The sequence below is a fragment of the Manis javanica genome, chromosome 8, assembly GCF_040802235.1.
Source record: "Manis javanica isolate MJ-LG chromosome 8, MJ_LKY, whole genome shotgun sequence".
Classification (NCBI taxonomy): domain Eukaryota; kingdom Metazoa; phylum Chordata; class Mammalia; order Pholidota; family Manidae; genus Manis; species Manis javanica.
The window spans coordinates 107,250,712-107,273,625 of NC_133163.1; the positions used below are offsets into that span (position 1 = coordinate 107,250,712).

The 22,914-nt window shown below is 39.2% G+C and overlaps 1 long non-coding RNA gene across 1 annotated transcript; it reads left to right on the forward strand.

Annotated features, from left to right (window-relative positions):
• The first annotated feature begins 359 nt into the window (after nt 1-359).
• LOC140843293 (uncharacterized) lies at nt 360-3,453 on the forward strand. Its single transcript, XR_012120919.1, has 3 exons — nt 360-451; nt 1,474-1,577; nt 3,229-3,453. It is a non-coding gene; the product is annotated as an uncharacterized lncRNA (long non-coding RNA).
• Nucleotides 3,454-22,914: the final 19,461 nt, after the last annotated feature.

Here is a 22,914-nt window from a genome sequence, read left to right on the forward strand (position 1 = left end):
TTTATAGGCCTGGCTATGAAAGGAAAGCAGGAAATAGGGCTGCAGTCATTCCAGGATTAAGGAGATAACAGTTTTGGGTAAACTTGAAGCTATGTTTAGGCTTAAGACAGAACATTAGGAGAGCATGCAGAAGCGAGAGGTGGGTAGTCGTAGGTAATAAAGAATGTAAGGGTAACTGTCATACCACGTCAGTGGGCTGAGAAAAGAATTATAAACAACCATTTGCTTAACATATTGCAAGCACTGTACTTATACTGCAGGTTATAAATATGGAGTTTTATTGCGTTTAGTCTTGACAGTGCTGTACAAGGAATAGTCATCCTGGCTTTTAATATTAGATATTCTTCACCTTCAGGAACTGATACATTTGGAAGAAAGATTAGGAAATGTCAATCGTGGAGCATCCCAGGAGACAATTGAAAGATGTACATATCCACATAAATACCAAAAGGTAAGAATTTAGTCTGTGTAATGTCTACATTATTGAAATGCATAATATTGAGTATTATGGACCTTCTTTGAACTTATGGAGCCTAGCCAACTACATTATTACTAAAGTAACACATGCCTATGATTTTTAAATAAGTGTAAAAATATATATTCTGAAGTTTCTTACCCTGATGACCCAAGTTTTTCTTCCCAGAAGAAAAATCACAGTTAAGGATTTCTTAGGTAATCTACATATTTTTATGCATTAATAATTGTACATATGTACATATTTTCCCTTCCATTTTTCAAAATAACACAAAGAGGATGATAAGTGCACAATTTTTGCACAGTATGTTTTCATTCTGTATCAGCATCCACATGCCACCCATATTCTTTTTAATAACTTATACTGTAATTTAACTGGCCACTTATTTTGACATCTAGTTGACCTACATTTCTTACATTGTACCCTCAATTCATTATACAGTATTATTTATAGAAGTTGTGCAATAGACATGTTAAATAGATTTCTTTCAACAAACAACTATGCTATGCAGAGACTAACAATAATAATAAAGTTTGAAAAATCACTGTATTTTTCATCTGTTTTCTATGAGTATTAAAGACGTATTATCACTGAATTTAAGTACTTTCAGTAGTCTAAGCTAAAGACTATGTCATCAGATTAATTTATTTCGATGTTATTTGAAAATTCCTTAGTAAAAGCTGTGTTCATGATGGGACAAAAATAGAGTTTATATGTATATCATCCTAATTATGTCATAAAAACAGTTGATTTCCAAGTAGTAAATTGGTTACATTTAATTTTCCTTTTGATGCTGCTTATTTAAGTCTTAAAATAACTCTTATTTGAAATTAGTCGCTTAACTCATCCATTAACTCATCACAGTTATACCTGGGAGATAAGTTGTTGGTGAATGTGTAGTTTTGTTTTGTATTGTTTGTCAAATAAACACAGACTTTACTCAGTTGTTCAATAATGTCATCCCTACTAACAAGGTAACAACCGATTGGTTCTCACAGGGGGAACTGCACTGCCAACAAGATGGCGAAGAAGCGAGTAAGAAAGACCCAGAGGAGAAATGTACTGTCTGTTTGTGTATTTTAGAGGAAGGTGAAGATGTGAGGTAACTAGACATTAATTATCTAAAATCCATTGCCAAAACTGTAAATGAGATTTTATGTGAAAGTAGACTAGAAGCCACATAAAGATCACTCCTGGCATATCCTGTTACCAATCTCTGATGTGTAGAGAATTGCCTTCCTATAGTGAGTGAAAGAAAAAGATTGAAGTCTCTGTATTGCTAACAGTGGGTTGGGATGGGAAATATACTTGGGCAGGGAAATTTTGTGATCAAATTGCCTTCTCTAAATCTTGCAGAAACGAGAACTTGACAGGCTTTGGTGGCTGGTACTGTTAAATTAATGTATTCTCCAAAGCTTAAAGAGGGGGATCCGGATTAACTCCATGCAGTATTTTATACCATCTTTTCATAAATTGATTTGTTCTAAAATTTCCTCTCACTTCTTGGGATTATTCAGTTCTTACAACTTTACAATTTAGAAAATGTTATGGTAACCCAATATTAATTTTAGGTATTTTCTTTTTATAATCTCTTAAGTGTTTTGCACATGTTCTGCTTTTATCTAAAGGAACATAATCCCATTTGAAACAGGTTCTAAAACATATGTAACAGAACCGTATGCTAATTTTGTTGCCCTAATTTATAAGGGTAACTTTATCATGTGTGTTCAGTTGGCTGAGAGAGAAATGAAATTATAAATGTTTGTCTGCCATATCACATATATGTTATTTGAAAACTGTGTTGCCAGTGAAGTTTATAAATATGGAAGCTAACTTTTCTTACAGTAGTGGCAATACTGTTCAAAGAGTAATTGGAGCATCTCTTTTTAGCCATAACTAGGAAGTCTAAAAATGTGTGACAGCTCTTGGCAGTGGAATAGAAATGGATACTCCTATCCCACTCCTGACTTAGATTGACCCTGTATTGCCTGGATGCTTTCTTTATTTCTCAATTGCTAAGTGATGACTTAGTGTAGTATACCAAAGTAAACATCTCCTTTTAACCTGCTTTCTTTCCCATTGATTACTTTTTATTGAGATATAATTTGTACATATTAGTTTCAAGTGTACATGATTCAATATGGAAAATATATTACAAAATGGATTAAACCATAGTACTAAGTGGCTATAACAATTACCCATAAAAGCCTTATTATAAACCTTCAATCAATCTGTACTTTATAAAGATCCTCTAGATAGAAAATAATATTACACATAAGATTTCTTAATTAGTATGACTAGAACTCATGCTAGAATAATATGAGTTCTAATATTTTTGAGACAGAATTAGATATATATATTTTTTAAGTGTTTCACAAATGCATTTGATAGTACAAAAATATATCTTTGCAATTTTATGTAACAGGAACATAACTGCCAACTCAGCAGATTGGCAGCTCATGTATAGAAAAAAAACTGGAATAATTGCCAATGTAGCTTTTAAAATCCTTGAAGTTTTACATGATTTGGTTCCATAGCTGAAACAGTTAATCATCTTGGGTATTTATACCTTGATTTGCCCAGTGTTGATTTAATATAGGTGTAACTGTCATTAGAGAGGGAGGTTGTTTAATGTTTTTATAGAAAAAAGAGATGTCTGGTAACTTTGAAACACTCCTGAATTATTACAGTTATACCACGTGCAGTTGTTGTAAGATTAATATTTTGCTTTTTGTTGGATTTGCCTATAATAGACGTCTTCCTTGTATGCATCTTTTCCACCAAGTATGTGTTGATCAATGGCTGATTACTAATAAGAAGTGCCCCATATGCAGAGTGGACATTGAAGCCCAGCTGCCAAGTGAAAGTTGACACCGTGTTTCAGAACTGTTGCCCTCCCTCTCATTCCCACCCCCCAGGTACTGCAGTCAACCAAAATGGCATGACTTACCTGCGCAGATTTGAAGGCTTGAACTTAGAGGGCTGGCTCTGCTATATGGTACAACTAATGCTAGACCTACAGTTTATGTATACAGTTGATTTTGGTGTATTTATTAAAGCTTCTTTTTTCTAGATTTGACATTTTTCTTGTGTGATTTATTGTATTTTTGTGTGGTTCCTCGTATTGCATTTCTTTGCACATATAATGGGCTTGTGACCCTAAACTTGCATGCAAGATTAGCTGCTCTAGCTAATCTTGTAGAAATTTGTGGTCTTTTTTTTTTTGAGAGGGCATCTCTCATATTTATTGATCAAATGGTTGTTAACAACAATAAAATTCTGTATAGGGGAGTCAATGCTCAATGTACAATCATTAATCCACCCCCAGCCTAATTCTCGTCAGTCTCCAATCTTCTGAAGCATAACGAACAAGTTCTTACATAGTGAATAAGTTCTTACATGGTGAACAGTACAAGGGCAGTCAAAAACTTTTGGTTTTGATCACTCATTATGAACTATAAACAATCAGGTCAATTATGAATATTCGTTTGATTTTCATACTTGATTTATATGTGAATCCCACATTTCTCCCTTTATTATTATTATTATTATAATTTTTAAATAAAATGCTGAAGTGGTAGGTAGATGCAAGATAAAGGTAGAAAACATAGTTTAGTGTTCTAAGAGAGCAAATGTAGATGATCAGGTGTGTGCCTGTAGACTATGTGTTAATCCAAGCTAGACAAGGGCAATAAAACATCCACGGATGCAGAAGATTTGTCTCAAAATAGGGGGGGGGTGAGGTTCTAAGCCTCACCTCTGTTGATCCCCAATTTCTCACCTGATGGCCCCCCTGCGACTGAGCCTGTCTTAGGTTGTTCCTCCCTTGAGGAATCTTACCCGTCTCTGGCTAACCAGTCATCTTCCGGGGCCATACAGGGAGATGTAAAGTTGGTAAGTGAGAGAGAAGCCATATTGTTTGAGAAGGTTAGCTTTTTACTTCTTTGCAGATTTATGCCCTGTGGCTTCTATGCCCAGCATTTGTCTTGAGGTATCTTTACCACTTGGAGGAATTATGATACTTGGTGAATTTGATTTGAGGCACAAATTCTATTTAAGGGTTGTAATTAGGAAGGAAGAGGAAAGCTATAGAGGTAGCAGACGGAAGATAACATGGGAAGATTATTTCTTTGACATATCTTCTTGTAGAGTAACTTAAGCATGTATAGGTTTTAAACTACTAATTAAATTGCGCACACACATTAACATAATAGGAATACAGTTACATAACCAAAGCAGATCTATAATTACCAGCCATCTCCAGTGAAGTCAAGAAAACCAGTTAGGCACCCTAGGCATTTGTGAAAATTTGTCTGTGATATAATGGATATTGTCCAACTGTACTTGAGCAGTCAGACAAATTAAAACAACCCATTCCTGGGAACTGTTCACATCCCATATGTTCTTTTAACAGTAGATAGTCTGTAGTTGTAAGATTTTGGAGCGCTACAACTTGCACTTTTCCTAATTCTTGGTTGAGTTCCAACAGGATAGATCCAGTCAAATTTGTTGTTTTACTGTATGCACAGGCCAGCTTAGATATCTCCTTCTTCATTTTAATGGCAAGTCCAGGAACCGGTGGGATGAATGCAGCTACAACTGCAGCATCGCCTGGATCTTTGTTGAGGTTTTTTTTTTTATTACATTAGTTTCAGGTGTACAACACAGTGATTCAACATTTATATACATGATAATTCTAGGTACCAGCTATCACCATACCAACTTGTTACAATATTTTGACTATACTCCTTATGCTATACATTACATCCCGGTTACTTATTTATTTTACAATTGGAAGTGTGTGTGTGTATATATATATTTTTGTGAGAGCATCTCTCATATTTATTGATTAAATGGTTGTTAAGAACAATAAAATTATGTATAGGGGGGTCAATGCTCAATGCACAATCATTAATCCATCCCAATCCTAATTTTCATCAGTTTCCATTCTTCTGAAGGATAATGAACAAGTTCTTACATGGAGAACAAATTCTTACATAGTGAATAAGTCACATGGTGAACATTACAAGGGCAGTCATCACAGAAGCTTTTGATTTTGCTCATGCATTATGAACTATAAACAGTTCAAATATGAATACTCATTTGATTTTTATACTTGATTTATATGTGGATACCACATTTCTCTATTATTATAATTTTTAATAAAATGCTGAAGTGGTAGGTAGATACAAGAATAAGGTAGAAAACATAGTTTAGTGTTCTAAGAGAGCAAATGTAGATGATCAGGTGTGTGCCTGTAGACTATGTGTTAATCCAAGCTAGACAAGGGCAATAAAACATCCACGAATGCAGAAGATTTCTCTCAGAACAGGGGTGGGGGAGGTTCTAAGCCTCACCTCTGTTGATCCCCATTTTCTCACCTGATGGCCCCCCTGCGACTGTGCCTGTCTTAGGTTGTTCCTCCCTTGAGGAATCTTACCCGTCTCTGGCTAACCAGTCATCTTCCGGGGCCATACAGGGAAATGTAAAGTTGGTAAGTGAGAGAGAAGCCTTATTGTTTGAAAAGGTTAGCTTTTTACTTCTTTGCATGTTTATGCCCTGTGGCTTCTATGCCCAGCATTTGTCTTGAGGTGTCGTTACCACTAGGAAGAATTATGATACTCGGTAAATTCGATATGAGGCACGAATTCTATTTAAGGGTTGTAATTAGGAAGGAAGAAGAAAAGCTATAGAAGTAGCAGGCGGAAGAAAACATAGGAAGATTGATTATTTCTTTGACATATCTTCTTGTAGAGTAACTTCAGCATGTACAGGTTTTAAACTACTAATTAAATTGTGCACACACATTAACATAATAGGAGTACAGTTATGTAACCAAAGCATACCTGTAATTACCAGCCATCTCCAGTGAAACCAAGAAAACCAGTTAGGCACCTTAGGCATTTGTGAAAACTTATCTATGATATGGTGGATATTGTCCAACTGAACTTGAACAGTCTGAGAGAAATCAGACAAATTAAAACAACCCAAGCCTGGGAACTGTTCACATCCCATATGTTCTTTTAACAGTAAATAGTCTGTAGCTGCAAGATTTTGGAGCGCTACAATTTGCACTTCTCCTAATTCTTGGTTGACTTCCAACAGTATAGATCCAGTCAAATTTGTTTTTTTACTGTATGCACAGGTCAGCTTAGATATCTCCTTCTTCATTCCCATGGCAAGTCCAGGAACTGGTGGGATGGGTGCATCTACACCTGTAGCAGTGCGTGGATCTTTGTTGGGGTTTTTTGATGATCATCTTCTGGTATGACTCTTCCAAAGAGTGCTGATGTTGGAAGTTCTTCTTCATATCATATCTTAGTTCATTTTCTGGGTAGCCAAATTAGGCTTTGATCCTCTGTATAAACACAAACAGACCCTTTGCCCACACTTTGATATGCCCTTTATACCATTATGTAGAACTAATTGGAGGTCACCACACAGGAACTGCTTTTTTTTTTTTTTAAGAGAAAGGAATATTATCAGAAAAGTGTACCTCCATAGCCGATCATCTGACACCCTTAAAGTGAACAAAATTAAGGATATTTAAAGCATGCATTAATCGTTGATTTACAGTTAGTTTTATCCTATCAGGGAGTAATCCCCCTTCTCATTCATTTTTTTTGTTGTTACATTTAATCTACACTTACATGAAAAATATTATGTTTACTAGGCTCTCCCCTATACCAGGTCCCCCCCATATACCCCCCTACAGTCACTGTCCATCAGCACAGCAAAATGCCATAGAATCACTACTTGTCTTCTCTGTCTTGTACAGCCCTCCTGTTTCTCTCACCCCCCTATGCATGCTAATCTTAATACCCCTCTTCTTCCCTCCCCCTTATCCCTCCCTACCCACCCATCCTCCCCAGTCCCTTTCCCTTTGGTACCTGTTAGTCCATTCTTGGGTTCTGTGATTCTGCTGCTGTTTTGTTCCTTCACTATTTCCTTTGTCTTATACTCCACAGATGAGTGAAATCATTTGGTATTTCTCTTTCTCCACTTGGCTTATTTCACTGAGCATAATACTCTCCAGGTCCATCCATGTTGCTGCAAATGGTAAGATTTGCCCTCTTCTTATGGCTGAGTAGTATTCCATTGTGTATATGTACCACATCTTCTTTATCCATTCATCTACCAATGGACATTTAGGTTGCTTCCAATTCTTGGCTATTGTAAATAGTGCTGCGATAAACATAGGGGTGCATCTGTCTTTCTCAAACTTGATTGCTGCATTCTTAGGGTAAATTCCTAGGAGTGGAATTCCTGGGTCAAATGGTAAGTTTGTTTTGAGCATTTTGATGAACCTCCATACTGCTTTCCACAATGGTTGAACTAATTTACATTCCCACCAGCAGTATAGGAGGGTTCGCTTTCTCTGCAGCCTCGCCAACATTTGTTGTTGTTTGTCTTTTGGATGGCAGCCATCCTTACTGGTGTGAGGTGATACCTCATTGTAGTTTTAATTTGCATTTCTCTGATAATTAGCAATGTGGAGCATCTTTTCATGTGTCTGTTGGCCATCTGTATTTCTTTTTCGGAGAACTGTCTGTTCAGTTCCTCTGCCCATTTTTTAATTGGATTATTTGATTTTTGTTTGTTGAGGTGTGTGAGCTCTTTATATGTTTTGGATGTCAAGCCTTTATCGGATCTGTCATTTACAAATATATTCTCCCATACTGTAGGGTTCCTTTTTGTTCTATTGATGGTGTTTTTTGCTGTACAGAACCTTTACAGCTTAATATAGTCCCACTTTTTCATTTTTGCTGTTGTTTTCCTTGCCCGGGGAGACATGTTCAAGAAGAGGTCACTCATGTTTATGTCTAAGAGGTTTTTGCCTATGTTTTTTCCCACGAGTTTAATGGTTTCATGACTTACATTCAGGTCTTTGATGCATTTTGAATTTATTTTTGTATATGGGACTAGACAATGGTCCAGTGTCATTCTCCTACATGTAGCTGTCCAGTTTTGCCAGCACCATCTGTTGAAGAGACTGTCATTTCTCCATTGTATGTCCATGGCTCCTTTATCAAATATTAATTGACCATATATGTTTGGGTTAATGTCTGGAGTCTCTAGTCTGTTCCACTGGTCTGTGGCTCTGTTCTTGTGCCAGTACCAAATTGTCTTGATTACTATGGCTTTATAGTAGAGCTTGAAGTTGGGGAATGAGATTCCCCCTACTTTATTCTTCTTTCTCAGGCTTGCTTTGGCTATTCGGGGTCTTTGGTGTTTCCATATGAATTTTTGAATTATTTGTTTCAGTTCATTGAAGAATGTTGCTGGTAATTTGATAGGGATTGCATCAAATCTGTATATTGCTTTGGGCAGGATGGCCATTTTGATGATATTGATTCTTCCTAGCGACGAGCATGGGATGAGTTTCCATTTGTTAGTGTCCTCTTTAATTTCTCTTAAGAGTGACTTGTAGTTTTCAGACTATAGGTCATTCACTTCTTTGGTTAGATTTATTCCTAGGTATTTTATTCTTTTTGATGCAATTGTGAATGGAATTGTTTTCCTGATTTCTCTTTCTATTGGTTCATTGTTAGTGTATAGGAAAGCTACAGATTTCTGTGTGTTAATTTTGTATCCTGCAACTTTGCTGTATTCCAATATCAGTACTAGTAGTTTTGGGGTGGAGTCTTTAGGAATTTTTTTGTACAATATCATGTCATCTGCAAATAGTGACAGTTTAATTTCTTCTTTACCAATCTGGATTCCTTGTATTTCTTTGTTTTGTCTGATTGCCGTGGCTAGGACCTCCAGTACTATGTTAAATAACAGTGGGGAGAGTGGGCATCCCTGTCTAGTTCCTGATCTCAGAGGAAAAGCTTTCAGCGTCTCACTGTTCAGTATAATATTGGCTGTGGGTTTATGATATGTTGCCTTTATTATGTTGAGGTATTTGCCCTCTATTCCCATTTTGCTGAGAGTTTTTATCATGAATGGACGTTGAATTTTGTCAAATGCTTTTTCAGCATCTATGGAGATAATCATGTGGTTTTTGTCTTTCTTTTTGTTGATGTGGTGGATGATGTTGATGGATTTTCGAATGTTGTACCATCCTTGCATCCCTGGGATGAATCCCACTTGGTCATGGCGTATGGTCCTTTTGATATACTTTTGAATTCGGTTTGCTAATATTTTATTAAGTATTTTTGTATCTACATTCATCAGGGATATTGGTCTGTAATTTTCTTTTTTGGTGGGGTCTTTCCCTGGTTTTGGTATTAGGGTGATGTTGGCTTCATAGAATGAGTTTGGGAGTATTCCCTCCTCTTCTATTTTTTGGAACACTTTAAGGAGAATGGGTATTATGTCTTCTCTGTGTGTCTGATAAAATTCCGAGGTAAATCTGTCCGGCCCGGGTGCTTTGTTCTTGGGTAGTTTTTTGATTACCTTTTCAATTTCTTTGCTCGTAATTGGTTTGTTTAACTTTTGTGTTTCTTTCTTGGTCAGTCTTGGGAGGTTGTATTTTTCTAGGAAGTTGTCCATTTCTTCAAGGTTTTCCAGCTTGTTGGCATATAGGTTTTCATAGTAGTCTTTAATAATTATTTGTATTTCTGTGGAGTCTGTCGTGATTTTTCTGTTCTCATTTCTGATGCTGTTGATTTGTGTTGATTCTCTTTTACTCTTAATAAGTTTGGGTAGAGGCTTATCTATTTTGTTTATTTTCTCAAACAACCAGCTCTTGGTTTCGTTGATTTTTGCTATTGTTTCATTCTTCTCAATTTTGTTTATTTCTTCTTTGATCTTTATTATGTCCCTCCTTCTGCTGACCTTAGGCCTCATTTGTTCTTCTTTTTCCAATTTTGATAATTGTGATGTTAGACTATTCATTTGGGATTGTTCTTCCTTCTTCAAGTGTGCCTGGATTGCTATATACTTTCCTCTTAGGACTGCTTTCACTACGTCCCACAGAAGTTGGGGCTTTGTGTTGTTGTTGTCATTTGTTCCTTGATATATTTTTGTTCCTTGAACAAATTCCTTTTGTTCCTTGAAATATTCCTTGATGTCTATTTTAATTTGTTCATTGATCCATTGATTATTTAGTAGCATATTGTTAAGCCTCCATGTGTTTGTGAGCCTTTTTGTTTTCTTTGTAGAATTTATTTCTAGTTTTATACCTTTGTGGTCTGAAAAATTGGTTGGTAGAATTTCAATATTTTCGATTTTGCTGAGGCTCTTTTTATGGGCTAGTATGTGGTCTATTCTGGAGAATGTCCCATGTGCACTTGAGAAGAATGTAAATCCTGCTGCTTTTGGATGTAGAGTTCTATAGATGTCTCTTAGGTTCATCTGCTCTACTGTGTTGTTCAGTGCTTCCATGTCCTTACTTATTTCCTGCCTGGTGGATCTATCCTTTGGGGTGAGTGGTGTGTTGAAGTCTCCTAAAATGAATGCATTGCAGTCTATTTCCCCCTTTAGTTCTGTTAGTATTTGATTCACATATGCTGGTGCTCCTGTGTTGGGTTCATATATATTTAGAATGCTTACATCCTCTTGTTGGACTGAGCCCTTTATCATTATGTAGTGTCCTTCTTTGTCTCTTTTTACTTTCTTTGTTTTGAAGTCTATTTTGTCTGATATTAGTACTGCAACCCCTGCTTTCTTCTCGCTGTTGTTTGCCTAAAATATGTTTTTCCATCCCTTGACTTTTAATCTGTACATGTCTTTGGGTTTGAGGTGATTTTCTTGCAAGCAGCATATAGATGGGTCTTGCTTTTTTATCCATTCTATTACTCTGTCTTTTGATTGGTGCATTCAGTCTATTTACATTTAGGGTGACTATTGAAAAATATGTACTTATTGCTATTGCAGGCTTCAAATTCGTGGTTACCAAAGGTTCAAGGTTAGCCTCTTTAGTATCTTACCACCTAACTTAGCTCACTTATTGAGCTGTTATATACACTGTCTGAAGATTGTTTTCTTCTCTCCCTTCTTATTCCTCCTCCTCCATTCTTCATATGTTGTGTGTTTTGTTCTGTGCTCTTTCTAGGAGTGCTCCCATCTAGAGCAGGCCCTGTAAGATGCTCTGTAGAGGTGGTTTGTGGGAAGCAAATTCCCTCAGCTTTTGCTTGTCTTGGAATTGTTTAATCCCGCCATCATATTTAAATTATAGTCGTGCTGGATACAGTATCCTTGGTTCAAGGCCCTTCTGTTTCATTGCATTAAATATACTATGCCATTCTCTTCTGGCCTGTAGGGTTTCTGTCGAGAAGTCTGATGTTAGCCTGATGGGTTTTCCTTTATAGGTGACCTTTTTCTCTCTAGCTGCCTTTAAAATTCTTTCCTTGTCCTTGATCTTTGCCATTTTAATTATTATGTGTCTTGGTGTTGTCCTCCTTGGATCCTTTCTGTTGGAGGTTCTGTGTATTTCTGTGGTCTGTTCGATTATTTCCTCCCCCAGTTTGGGGAAGTTTTCAGCAATTATTTCTTCCAAGATACTTTCCGTCCCTTTTCCTCTGTCTTCTTCTTCTGGTACCCCTATAATACGGATATTGTTCCTTTTGGATTGTCACACAGTTGTCTTAATATTGTTTTATTCCTGGAGATCCTTTTATCTCTCTCTATGTCAGCCTCTATGCATTCCTGTTCTCTGGTTTCAATTCCATCAATGGCCTCTTGCATCTTATCCATTCTGCTTATAAATCCTTCCAAAGTTTGTTTCATTTCTGTGATCTCCTTTCTGGCATCTGTGATCTCCCTCCGGACTTCATCCCATTTCTTTTGCGTATTTCTCTGCATCTCCGTCAGCATGTTTATGATTTTTATTTTGAATTCTTTTTCAGGAAGACTGGTTAGGTCTGTCTCCTTCTCTGGTGTCTCTGTGATCTTCGTTTGCCTGTAATTTTGTCTTTTCGTGGTGATAGGAATAGTTTGCAGAGCTGGGACTAGTGATGGCTGGAAGAACTTCCCTTCTTGTTGGTTTGTGGCCTTCCTCTCCTGGGAGAATAGTGACCTCTAGTGGCTTGTGCTGGGTAGCTGCACACAGACAGGGCTTCTGCTTCCTGCCTGGGTGCTATGGAGTTTATCTCCACTGTTGCAGTGGGCGTGGCCTGTCTCGGCTGCTGCTCCAAAGTGGTGAAGTTGCGTTGGAGGGGGAGCGGCCGGGAGGCTATTTATCTCTGTAAGGGGCCTCCATGCTCCCTGCAGCCCAGGGGGTTAGAGTGCCTAGAGATCCCTGGATTCTCTACTTCTGGACTAAGTGTCCCTCCCTGCCCCTTTAAGGCTTCCAAAAAGCACCTGCCAAAACAAAACAATGACCACAAAAAAAAGAAAAAATGGCCACTCATTTTTCTTTATTCTCCGGCGCCAGCCTTGGTCCCCTGCTCACCGGTCTTGCTGCCCTGTTTCCCTAGTATTGGGGCCCCTATCCCTTTAAGACTTCCAAAAAGCGCTCACCAAAACAAAACAACAAAAAAAGAAAAAAAAGAAAAAAAAATGGCCACTCGCTTTTCTTTTGTTCTCCGGCGCCAGCCTCCAATACCCGCTCGCCAGTCTTGCTGCCCTGTTTCCCTAGTATTGGGGTCCCTGTCCCTTTAAGACTTCCAAAAAGCACTCACCACAACAAAACAACAGAAAAAAAAAAAAAGAAAAGATGGCCGCTCGCTTTTCTTTTGTCCTCCAGTGTCGCCCTCCAGTACCCGCTCACCGTTCTTGCTGCCCTGTTTCCCTAGTATCCAGGGACCCGTGCATGCACTGTGTCTGCGCTCTGGTCCAGATGGCTGGGGCTCGGTGTTCAGCAGTCCTGGGCTCCTTCTCCCTCCCGCTCAGACCTCTGTCCTCCCGCCGGGAGCTGGGGGGAGGGGTGCTCGGTTCCCACCGGGCCGGGGCTTGTTTCTTACCCCCTTTGCAAGGCTCTGAGTTCTTGCAGGTGTGGATGTGGTGTGGATGTTGTCCTGTGTCCTCTGGTCTCTATTTTAGGAAGAGTTGTCTTTGTTATATTTTCATAGATATATGTGGTTTTGGGAGGAGACTTCTACTGCTCTACTCACGCCACCATCTTGGCTCTGCCCTCTCAGTCTTTTTGTTTTTTACATAGTACCAGGTCTTGAGAATTATGAATTAGGAATTTTTATCCATTACTAGCCTTTAATTTAATCAATCATGTACTTTCATGTATGAAGATCCTCTAGAAAATGATAATATTGTGTATTAAGACATTCCTTAATTAGGACAAAATGGCTGCTGCATATTTACAACATGAATTTCTGAAATAAATACCATCCTTAATACTGGGAACAGAATACAAACCATATTCAGTTAGATGCCAGTGGTATTCACATCACCAGAATGATCGTTAGAAATTTTCTTGGTGCGTCCTTTTCCTTTCAGCACAATGCGGATAGTGTTGAATATCGATATCATACATTTAGACTGATGTTCTGATTGTATTTACCTTTTTCCTACATAACTTAGAAGCCTATTTCCCTAATTCAGTTTTTGCTGCTATGAAACAGCTCTGATGAACACTAAATATTAATTTCAATTAGCTGGATTGTACACACTTGCAGATTCAACAGAATCTTAGGGAAATTGAAGAAGACATGTAGAATTTTGTTCAGTCTCCTACTAAGCATGTACAATAAAGATTTCTGCTTACATAGATTTTGTTAAACACATTCAGCCAGGATTTAGAATTGTAGTCATTGGCAGGTATCTACACATTCATAGAACTTCTAAAGATCCCAAGATCACTTTTTTTTGATACATATATTATGTATGCTATGTATAAAAATTAATTACAATATGCACCAAACTCATCACAGTTATTCCCTCTGCAGAGGAAGGAGGGGACCAGATTAGAAGATGATAGCCAAAAGGAATTTTCATTTTACTTGGAACTGTCTCCTTTTTTTTTTTTTTTTTTTTTTGAGAGGGCATCTCTCATATTTATTGATCAAATGGTTGTTAACAACAATAAAATTCAGTATAGGGGGGTCAACGCTCAATGTACAATCATTAATCCATCTCAAGCCTAATTCTCGTCAGTCTCCAATCTTCTGAAGCATAACGAACAAGTTCTTACATGGTGAACGAATTCTTATATAGTGAATAAATTCTTACATGGTGAACAGTACAAGGGCAGTCATCACAGAAACTTTCGGTTTTGATCATGCAATATGACCTATAAACAATCAGGTCAAATATGAATATTCGTTTGATTTTTGTACTTGATTTATATGTTGATCCCACATTTCTCCTATTATTATTATTATTTTTATTTTTAATAAAATGCTGAAGTGGTAGGTAGATGCAAGATAAAGGTAGAAAACATAGTTTAGTGCTGTAAGAAGGTAAATGTAGATGATCAGATGATCAGGTGTGTGCCTATGGACTAAGTATTAATCCAGGCTAGACAAGGGCAGCAAGACATCCACGGATGCAGAAGATTTCTCTCAAAGCAGGGGGGTGAGGTTCTGAGCCTCACCTCTGTTGATCCCCAAATTCTCACCTGATGACCCCCCTGCGACTGTGCCTGTCTTAGGTTGTTCCTCCCTTGAGGAATCTTACCCGTCTCTGGCTAACCAGTCATCTTCCAGGGCCATACAGGGAAATGTAAAGTTGGTAAGTGAGAGAGAAGCCATATTGTTTGCAAAGGTTAGCTTTTTACTTCTTTGCAGATTTATGCCCTGTGGCTTCTATGCCCAGCACTTGTCTCGAGGTATCTTTACCACCTGGAGGAATTATGATACTCGGTAAATTCGATATGAGGCACGAATTCTATTTAAGGGTTGTAATTAGGAAGGAAGAAGAAAAGCTATAGATGTAGCATATGAAGGAAACTTGGGAGGATTGATTATTTCTTTGACATATCTTCTTGTATAGTACCTTAAGTATGTATAGGTTTTAAACTACTAACTAATTTGCACACACATATTAACATAATAGGAATATGGTGACATAAATAAAGCAAATCTATAATTACCATCCATCTCCAGTGAAGCCAAGAAAACCATTTAGGCACCCTAGGCATTTGTGAAAATTTATCTATGATATGATGGATATTGTCCAACTGTACTTGAACCATCAGACAAATTAAAGCAGCCCATTTCTGGGATCTGTTCACATCCCATATGTTCTTTTAACCATAGATAGTCTATAGTCATGAGATTTTGGAGTGCTACAACTTGCACCCCTCCCAACTCCTGGTTGAGTTCCAACAGTACAGATCTGGTCAAATTCGTTGTCTCACTGTATGCACATGCAAGCCTAGACATCTCCCTCCTCATTCTTATGGCAAGTCCAGGAGACGGTGGGCTGGATGCAGCCACAACCGCAGCATCGTCCGGATCCCTGTGGAGGCTTTTTGATGATCATCCCCCGGCACAAGTCCTCCAGAGAGTGCTGATGCCGGAAGCTCCTCCTCATATCGTATCTTAGTTCATTTTCTGGGTATCCAAGCTAGGCCTTGATCTTCTGCGTAGAAACAAACAGACCCTTTGCCCACACTTTGACATGCCCTCTATACCACTGTGCAGAACTCATTGGAGGTCAGCACACAGTAACTGCTTTTTTTTTTTTTTTTAATTAAGAGAAAGGAATATTATCAGAAAAGAGTACCTCCATAGCTGATCATCTGACACCCTTTAAGTGATCAACATTAAGGTTATTTAAAGCATGCGTTGATCTTTGATTTACCAATAGTTTTATCCTGTTAAGGAGTAATCCCCCTTTTCTTTCTTTCTTTCTTTTTTTTTTTTTTTTAATTTTTAATTTACACTTACATGAAGAATACTATGTTTACTATGCTCTCCCCTATATCAGGTCCCCCCTAACAACCACATTACGGTTACTGTCCATCAGCTTAGCAAAATGTTGTAGAGTCACTACTTGTCCTCTCTGTGTTGTGCAGCCCACCCTCCCCTTGCTCCCTCCCCCCCATGCATGCTAATCTTAATACCCCCCTTCTTCTTCCCCCCCCTTATCCCTCCCTGCCCACCCATCCTCCCCAGTTCCTTTCCCTTTGGTACCTGTTAGTCCATTTTTGGGTTCTGTAATTCTGCTGCTGTTTTGTTTCTTCAGTTTTTCCTTTGTTCCTATACTCCTCAGATAAGTGAAATCATTTGGTATTTCTTTTTCTCCACTTGGCTTATTTCACTGAGCATAATACTCTCCAGCTCCATCCATGTTGCTGCAAATGGTTGGATTTTTCCACTTCTTATGGCTGAGTAGTATTCCATTGTGTATATGTACCACATCTTCTTTATCCATTCATCTACCGATGGACATTTAGGTTGCTTCCAATTCTTGGCTATTGTAAATAGTGCTGCGATAAACATAGGAGTGCATCTGTCTTTCTCAAACTTGATTGCTGCGTTCTTAGGGTAAATTCCTAGGAGTGGAATTCCTGGGTGAAATGGTAGGTCTGTTTTGAGCATTTTGATGCACCTCCATACTGCTTTCCACAATGGTTGAACTAATTTACATTCCCACCAGCAGTGTAGGAGGGTTCCCCTTTCTCCACAGCCTCGCCAACATTTGTTGTTGTTTGTCTTTTGGATGGCAGCTATCCTTACTGGTGTGAGGTGATACCTCATTGTAGTTTTAATTTGCATTTCTCTGATAATTAGCGATGTGGAGCATCTTTTCATGTGTCTCTTGGCCATCTGTATTTCTTTTTCGGAGAACTGTCTGTTCAGTTCCTCTGCCCATTTTTTAATTGGGTTATTTGTTTTTTGTTTGTTGAGGTGTGCGAGCTCTTTATATATTCTGGACGTCAAGCCTTTATCGGATGTGTCATTTTCAAATATATTCTCCCATACTGTAGGGTTCCTTTTTGTTCTATTGATGGTGTCTTTCGCTGTACAGAAGCTTTTCAGCTTAATGTAGTCCCACTTGCTCATTTTTGCTGTTGTTTTCCTTGCCCGGGGAGATATGTTCAAGAAGAGATCACTCATGTTTATGTCTAAGAGGTTTTTGCCTATGTTTTTTTCCAAGAGTTTAATGGTTTCATGACTTACATTCAGGTCTTTGATCCATTTTGAGTTTATCTTTGTATATGGGGTTAGACAATGGTCCAGTTTCATTCTCCTACATGTAGCTGTCCAGTTTTGCCAGCACCATCTGTTGAAGAGACTGTCATTTTGCCATTGTATGTCCATGGCTCCTTTATCAAATATTAATTGACCATATATGTTTGGGTTAATTTCTGGGGTCTCTAATCTGTTCCACTGGTCTGTGGCTCTGTTCTTGTGCCAGTACCAAATTGTCTTGATTACTATGGCTTTGTAGTAGAGCTTGAAGTTGGGGAGTGAGATCCCCCCTACTTTATTCTTCTTTTTCAGGATTGCTTTGGCTATTCGGGGTCTTTGGTGTTTCCATATGAATTTTTGAATTATTTGTTCCAATTCATTGAAGAATGTTGCTGGTAATTTGAGAGGGATTGCATCAAATCTGTATATTGCTTTGGGCAGGATGGCCATTTTGACGATATTAATTCTTCCTAGCCATGAGCATGGGATGAGTTTCCATTTATTAGTGTCCCCTTTAATTTCTCTTAAGAGTGACTTGTAGTTTTCAGAGTATAAGTCTTTCACTTCTTTGGTTAGGTTTATTCCTAGGTATTTTATTCTTTTTGATGCAATGGTGATTGGAATTGTTTTCCTGATTTCTCTTTCTATTGATTCGTTGTTAGTGTATAGGAAAGCTACAGATTTCTGTGTGTTAATTTTGTATCCTGCAACTTTGCTGTATTCCGATATCAGTTCTAGTAGTTTTGGAGTGGAGTCTTTAGGGTTTTTTATGTACAGTATCATATCATCTGCAAATAGTGACAGTTTAACTTCTTCTTTACCAATCTGGATTCCTTGTATTTCTTTGTTTTGTCTGATTGCCGTGGCTAGGACCTCCAGTACTATGTTAAATAACAGTGGGAAGAGTGGGTATCCCTGTCTGGTTCCCGATCTCAGTGGAAATGCTTTCAGCTTCTCGCTGTTCAGTATAATGCTGGCTGTGGGTTTATCATATATGGCCTTTATTATGTTGAGGTACTTGCCCTCTATTCCCATTTTGCTGAGAGTTTTTATCATGAATGGATGTTGAGTTTTGTCAAATGCTTTTTCAGCATCTATGGAGATGATCATGTGGTTTTTGTCTTTCTTTTTGTTGATGTGGTGGATGATGTTGATGGATTTTCGAATGTTGTACCATCCTTGCATTCCTGGAATGAACCCCACTTGGTCATGGTGTATGATCCTTTTGATATACTGTTGAATTCTGTTTGCTAATATTTTATTGAGTATTTTTGCATCTACATTCATCAGGGATATTGGTCTGTAATTTTCTTTTTTGGTGGGGTCTTTCCCTGGTTTTGGTATTAGGGTGATGTTGGCTTCATAGAATGAGTTTGGGAGTATTCCCTCTTCTTCTATTTTGTGGAACACTTTAAGGAGAATGGGTATTATGTCTTCTCTGTGTGTCTGATAAAATTCCGAGGTAAATCCGTCTGGCCCCGGGGTTTTGTTCTTGGGTAGTTTTTTGATTACTGTTTCAATTTCTTTGCTTGTAATTGGTTTGTTTAACTTTTGTGTTTCTTCCTTGGTCAGTCTTGGGAGGTTGTATTTTTCTAGGAAGTTGTCCATTTCTTCTAGGTTTTCCAGCTTGTTGGCATATAGGTTTTCATAGTAGTCTTTAATAATTCTTGGTATTTCTGTGGAGTCTGTCATGATTTTTCCATTCTGATTTCTGATTATGTTGATTTGTGTTGACTCTCTTTTTCTCTTAATAAGTTGGGCTAGAGGCTTATCTATTTTGTTTATTTTCTCAAAGAACCAGCTCTTGGTTTTGTTGATTTTTGCTATTGTTTTATTCTTCTCAATTTTGTTTATTTCTTCTCTGATCTTTATTATGTCCCTCCTTCTGCTGACTTTAGGCCTCATTTGTTCTTCTTTTTCCAGTTTTAATAATTGTGATGTTAGAGTATTCATTTGGGATTGTTTTTCCTTCTTCAAGTGCGCCTGGATTGCTATATACTTTCCTCTTAAGACTGCTTTCGCTGCATCCCACAGAAGTTGGGGCTTAGTGTTGTTGTTGTCATTTGTTTCTATATATTCCTTGATCTCTATTTTGATTTGTTCATTGATCCATTGATTATTTAGTAGCATGTTGTTAAGCGTCCATGTGTTTGTGAGCCTTTTTGTTTTCTTTGTAGAATTTATTTCTACTTTCATACCTTTGTGGTCTGAAAAATTGGTTGGTAGAATTTCAATATTTTGGAATTTACTGAGGCTCTTTTTGTGAGCTAGTATGTGGTCTATTCTGGAGAATGTTCCATGTGCACTTGAGAAGAATGTATATCCTGTTGCTTTTGGATGTAGAGTTCTATAGATGTCTATTAGGTCCATCTGTTCTAGTGTGTTGTTCAGTGCCTGTGTGTCTTTACTTATTTTCTGCCCAGTGGATCTATCCTTTGGGGTGAGTGGTGTGTTGAAGTCTCCTACAATGAATGCATTGCAGTCTATTTCCCTCTTTAGTTCTGTTAGTATTTGCTTCACATATGCTGGTGCTCCTGTATTGGGTGCATATATATTTAGAATGGTTATATCCTCTTGTTGGACTGAGCCCTTTATCATTATGTAGTGGCCTTCTTTATCTCTTGTTACTTTCTTTGTTTTGAAGTCTGTTTTGTCTGATATTAGTACTGCAACCCCTGCTTTCTTCTCACTGTTGTTTGCCTGAAATACGTTTTTCCATCCCTTGACTTTTAGTCTATGCTTATCTTTGGGTTTAAGGTGAGTTTCTTGTAAGCAGCATATAGATGGGTCTTGCTTTTTTATCCATTCTATTACTCTGTGTCTTTTGATTGGTGCATTAAGTCCATTTACATTTAGGGTGACTATTGAGAGATATGTACTTATTGCCATTTCAGGCTTTAGATTCGTGGTTACCAAAGGTTCAAGGTTAGCTTCTTTAGTATCTTACTCCCTAACTTAGCTCGCTTATTGAGCTGTTATATACACTGTCTGGAGATTCTTTTCTTCTCTCCCTTCTTATTCCTCCTCCTCCATTCTTCATATGTTGTGTGTTTTGTTCTGTGCTCTTTTTAGGGGTGCTCCCATCTAGAGCAGTCCCTGTAGGATGCCCTGTAGAGGTGGTTTGTGGGAAGCAAATTCCCTCAGCTTTTGCTTGTCTGGGAATTGTTTGATCCCACCATCATATTTAAATGATAGTCGTGCTGGATACAGTATCCTTGGTTCAAGGCCCTTCTGTTTCATTGCATTAAGTATATCATGCCATTCTCTTCTGGCCTGTAGGGTTTCTGTTGAGAAGTCTGATGTTAGCCTGATTGGTTTTCCTTTATAGGTGACCTTTTTCTCTCTAGCTGCCTTTAAAATTCTTTCCTTGTCCTTGATCCTTCCCATTTTAATTACTATGTGTCTTGGTGTTGTCCTCCTTGGATCCTTTCTGTTGGGGGTTCTGTGTAATTCCATGGTCTGTTCGATTATTTCCTCCCCCAGTTTGGGGAAGTTTTCAGCAATTATTTCTTCAAAGACACTTTGTATCCCTTTTCCTCTTTCTTCCTCTTCTGGTATCCCTATAATACGAATGTTATTCTTTTTGTATTGGTCACATATTTCTCTTAGTGTTGTTTCATTCCTGGAGATCCTTTTATCTCTCTCTATGTCAGCTTCTATACGTTGCTGTTCTCTGGCTTCTATTCCTTCAATGGCCTCTTGCATCTTATCCATTCTGCTTATAAATCCTTCCAGGGATTGTTTCACTTCTGTGATCTCTTTCCTGACATCTGTGATCTCCTTCCGGACTTCATCCCACTGCTCTTGCATTTTTCTCTGCATCTCATCCCACTGCTCTTGCATTTTTCTCTGCATCTCATCCCATTGCTCTTGCATTTTTCTCTGCATCTCTGTCAGCATGTTCATGATTTTTATTTTGAATTCTTTTTCAGGAGGACTAGTTAGGTCTGTCTCCTTCTCAGGTGTTGTCTCTGTGATCTTTGTCTGCCTGTAGTTTTGCCTTTTCATGGTGATAGAGATAGTTTGCAGAGCTGGTACAAGTGACCGCTGGAAGAGCTTCCCTTCTTGTTGGTTTGTAGCCTTTTCCTGGAGAATAGCGACCTCTAGTGGCTTGTGCTGGGCAGCTGTGCGCAGACAGGGCTTCTGCTTCCTGCCCAGTTGCTTTGGGGTTTATCTCCGCTGTTGCTGTGTGCTTGGCCTGGTTGGGGCTGTTCCTCCAAAATGGTGGAGCCCCGTTGGAGGGGGAGTGGCCAGGAGGCTATTTATCTCCATAAGGGGCCTCTGTGCTCCCTGCTGCCCAGGGGGTTAGAGTGCCCAGAGATCCCCAGATTCCCTGCCTCTGGTCTAAGTGACCTGTCCTGCCCCTTTAAGACTTCCAAAAAGCACTCTCCAAACCAAAACAACAACAGCAACAATGAGAGAGGGAACAGAAAGAAAGAAAAAGAAAAAAAAAAAAAAAAGGAAAAAACAAGCGATTTTTTTTTTTTTTTTGTCCTCAGGTGCCGGTCCCAGGCACCCTCTCACTGGTCCTGCTGCCCTGTCTCCCTAGCACCAGGGTCCCTGTCCTTTCAAGGCTTCCAAAAAGCACCCACCCACCGGTCCCGCAGGGAAGGAACGCTCGATATTCTTTGTCCTCAGGCACTCGTCCCAGGCACCCGCTCACCAGTCCCGCTGCCCTGCCTCCCTAGCACCGGGGTCCCTGTCCCTTCAAGGCTTCCAAAAAGCACTCGCCAAAAAGAGAGAAAAAAAGGGGAAAAACACACGATTTCTTCCGTCCTCAGGTGTCGTTCTCAGGCACCCACCCACCGGTCCCACAGGGAAAAACGCGGGATATTCTTTGTCCTCAGGTGCCGGTCCCAGGCACCCGCTCACCAGTCCCGCCGCCCTGCCTCCCTAGCACCGGGGTCCCTGTCCCTTTTAGGCTTCCAAAAAGCACTCGCAGAAAAGAGAAAAAAAAAAGGGGAAAAACGCGCGATTTCCTCTGTCCTCAAGTGCCGGTCTCAGGCACCCGCCCACCGGTCCCGCAGGGAAAAACGTGGGATATTCTTTGTCCTCAGGCACCGGTCCCAGGCACCCGCTCACCAGTCCCGCCACCCTGCCTCCCTAGCACTGGGGTCCCCGTCCCTTCAAGGCTTCCAAAAAGCGCTCGCCAAAAAGAAAAAAAAAAAAAGGGGAAAAACGCGCGACCTCCTCCGTCCTCAGGCACCAGTCTCAGGCACCTGCCCGCCGGTCCCGCAGGGAAAAACGTGGGATATTCTTTGTCCTCTGGCGCCGTTCCCAGGCACCTGCTCACCGGTCCCGCCACCCTGCCTCCCCAGCAACGGGGGCCCGTTCCTCTAAGGCTTCCAAAAAGCGCTCGCCAAAAAAAAAAAAGAAAACCGCTCCGGTTTCTCTCCACCCGCCGGGAGCCAGGGGGAGGGGCGCTCGGGTCCCGCCGGGCTGGGGCTTGTATCTTAC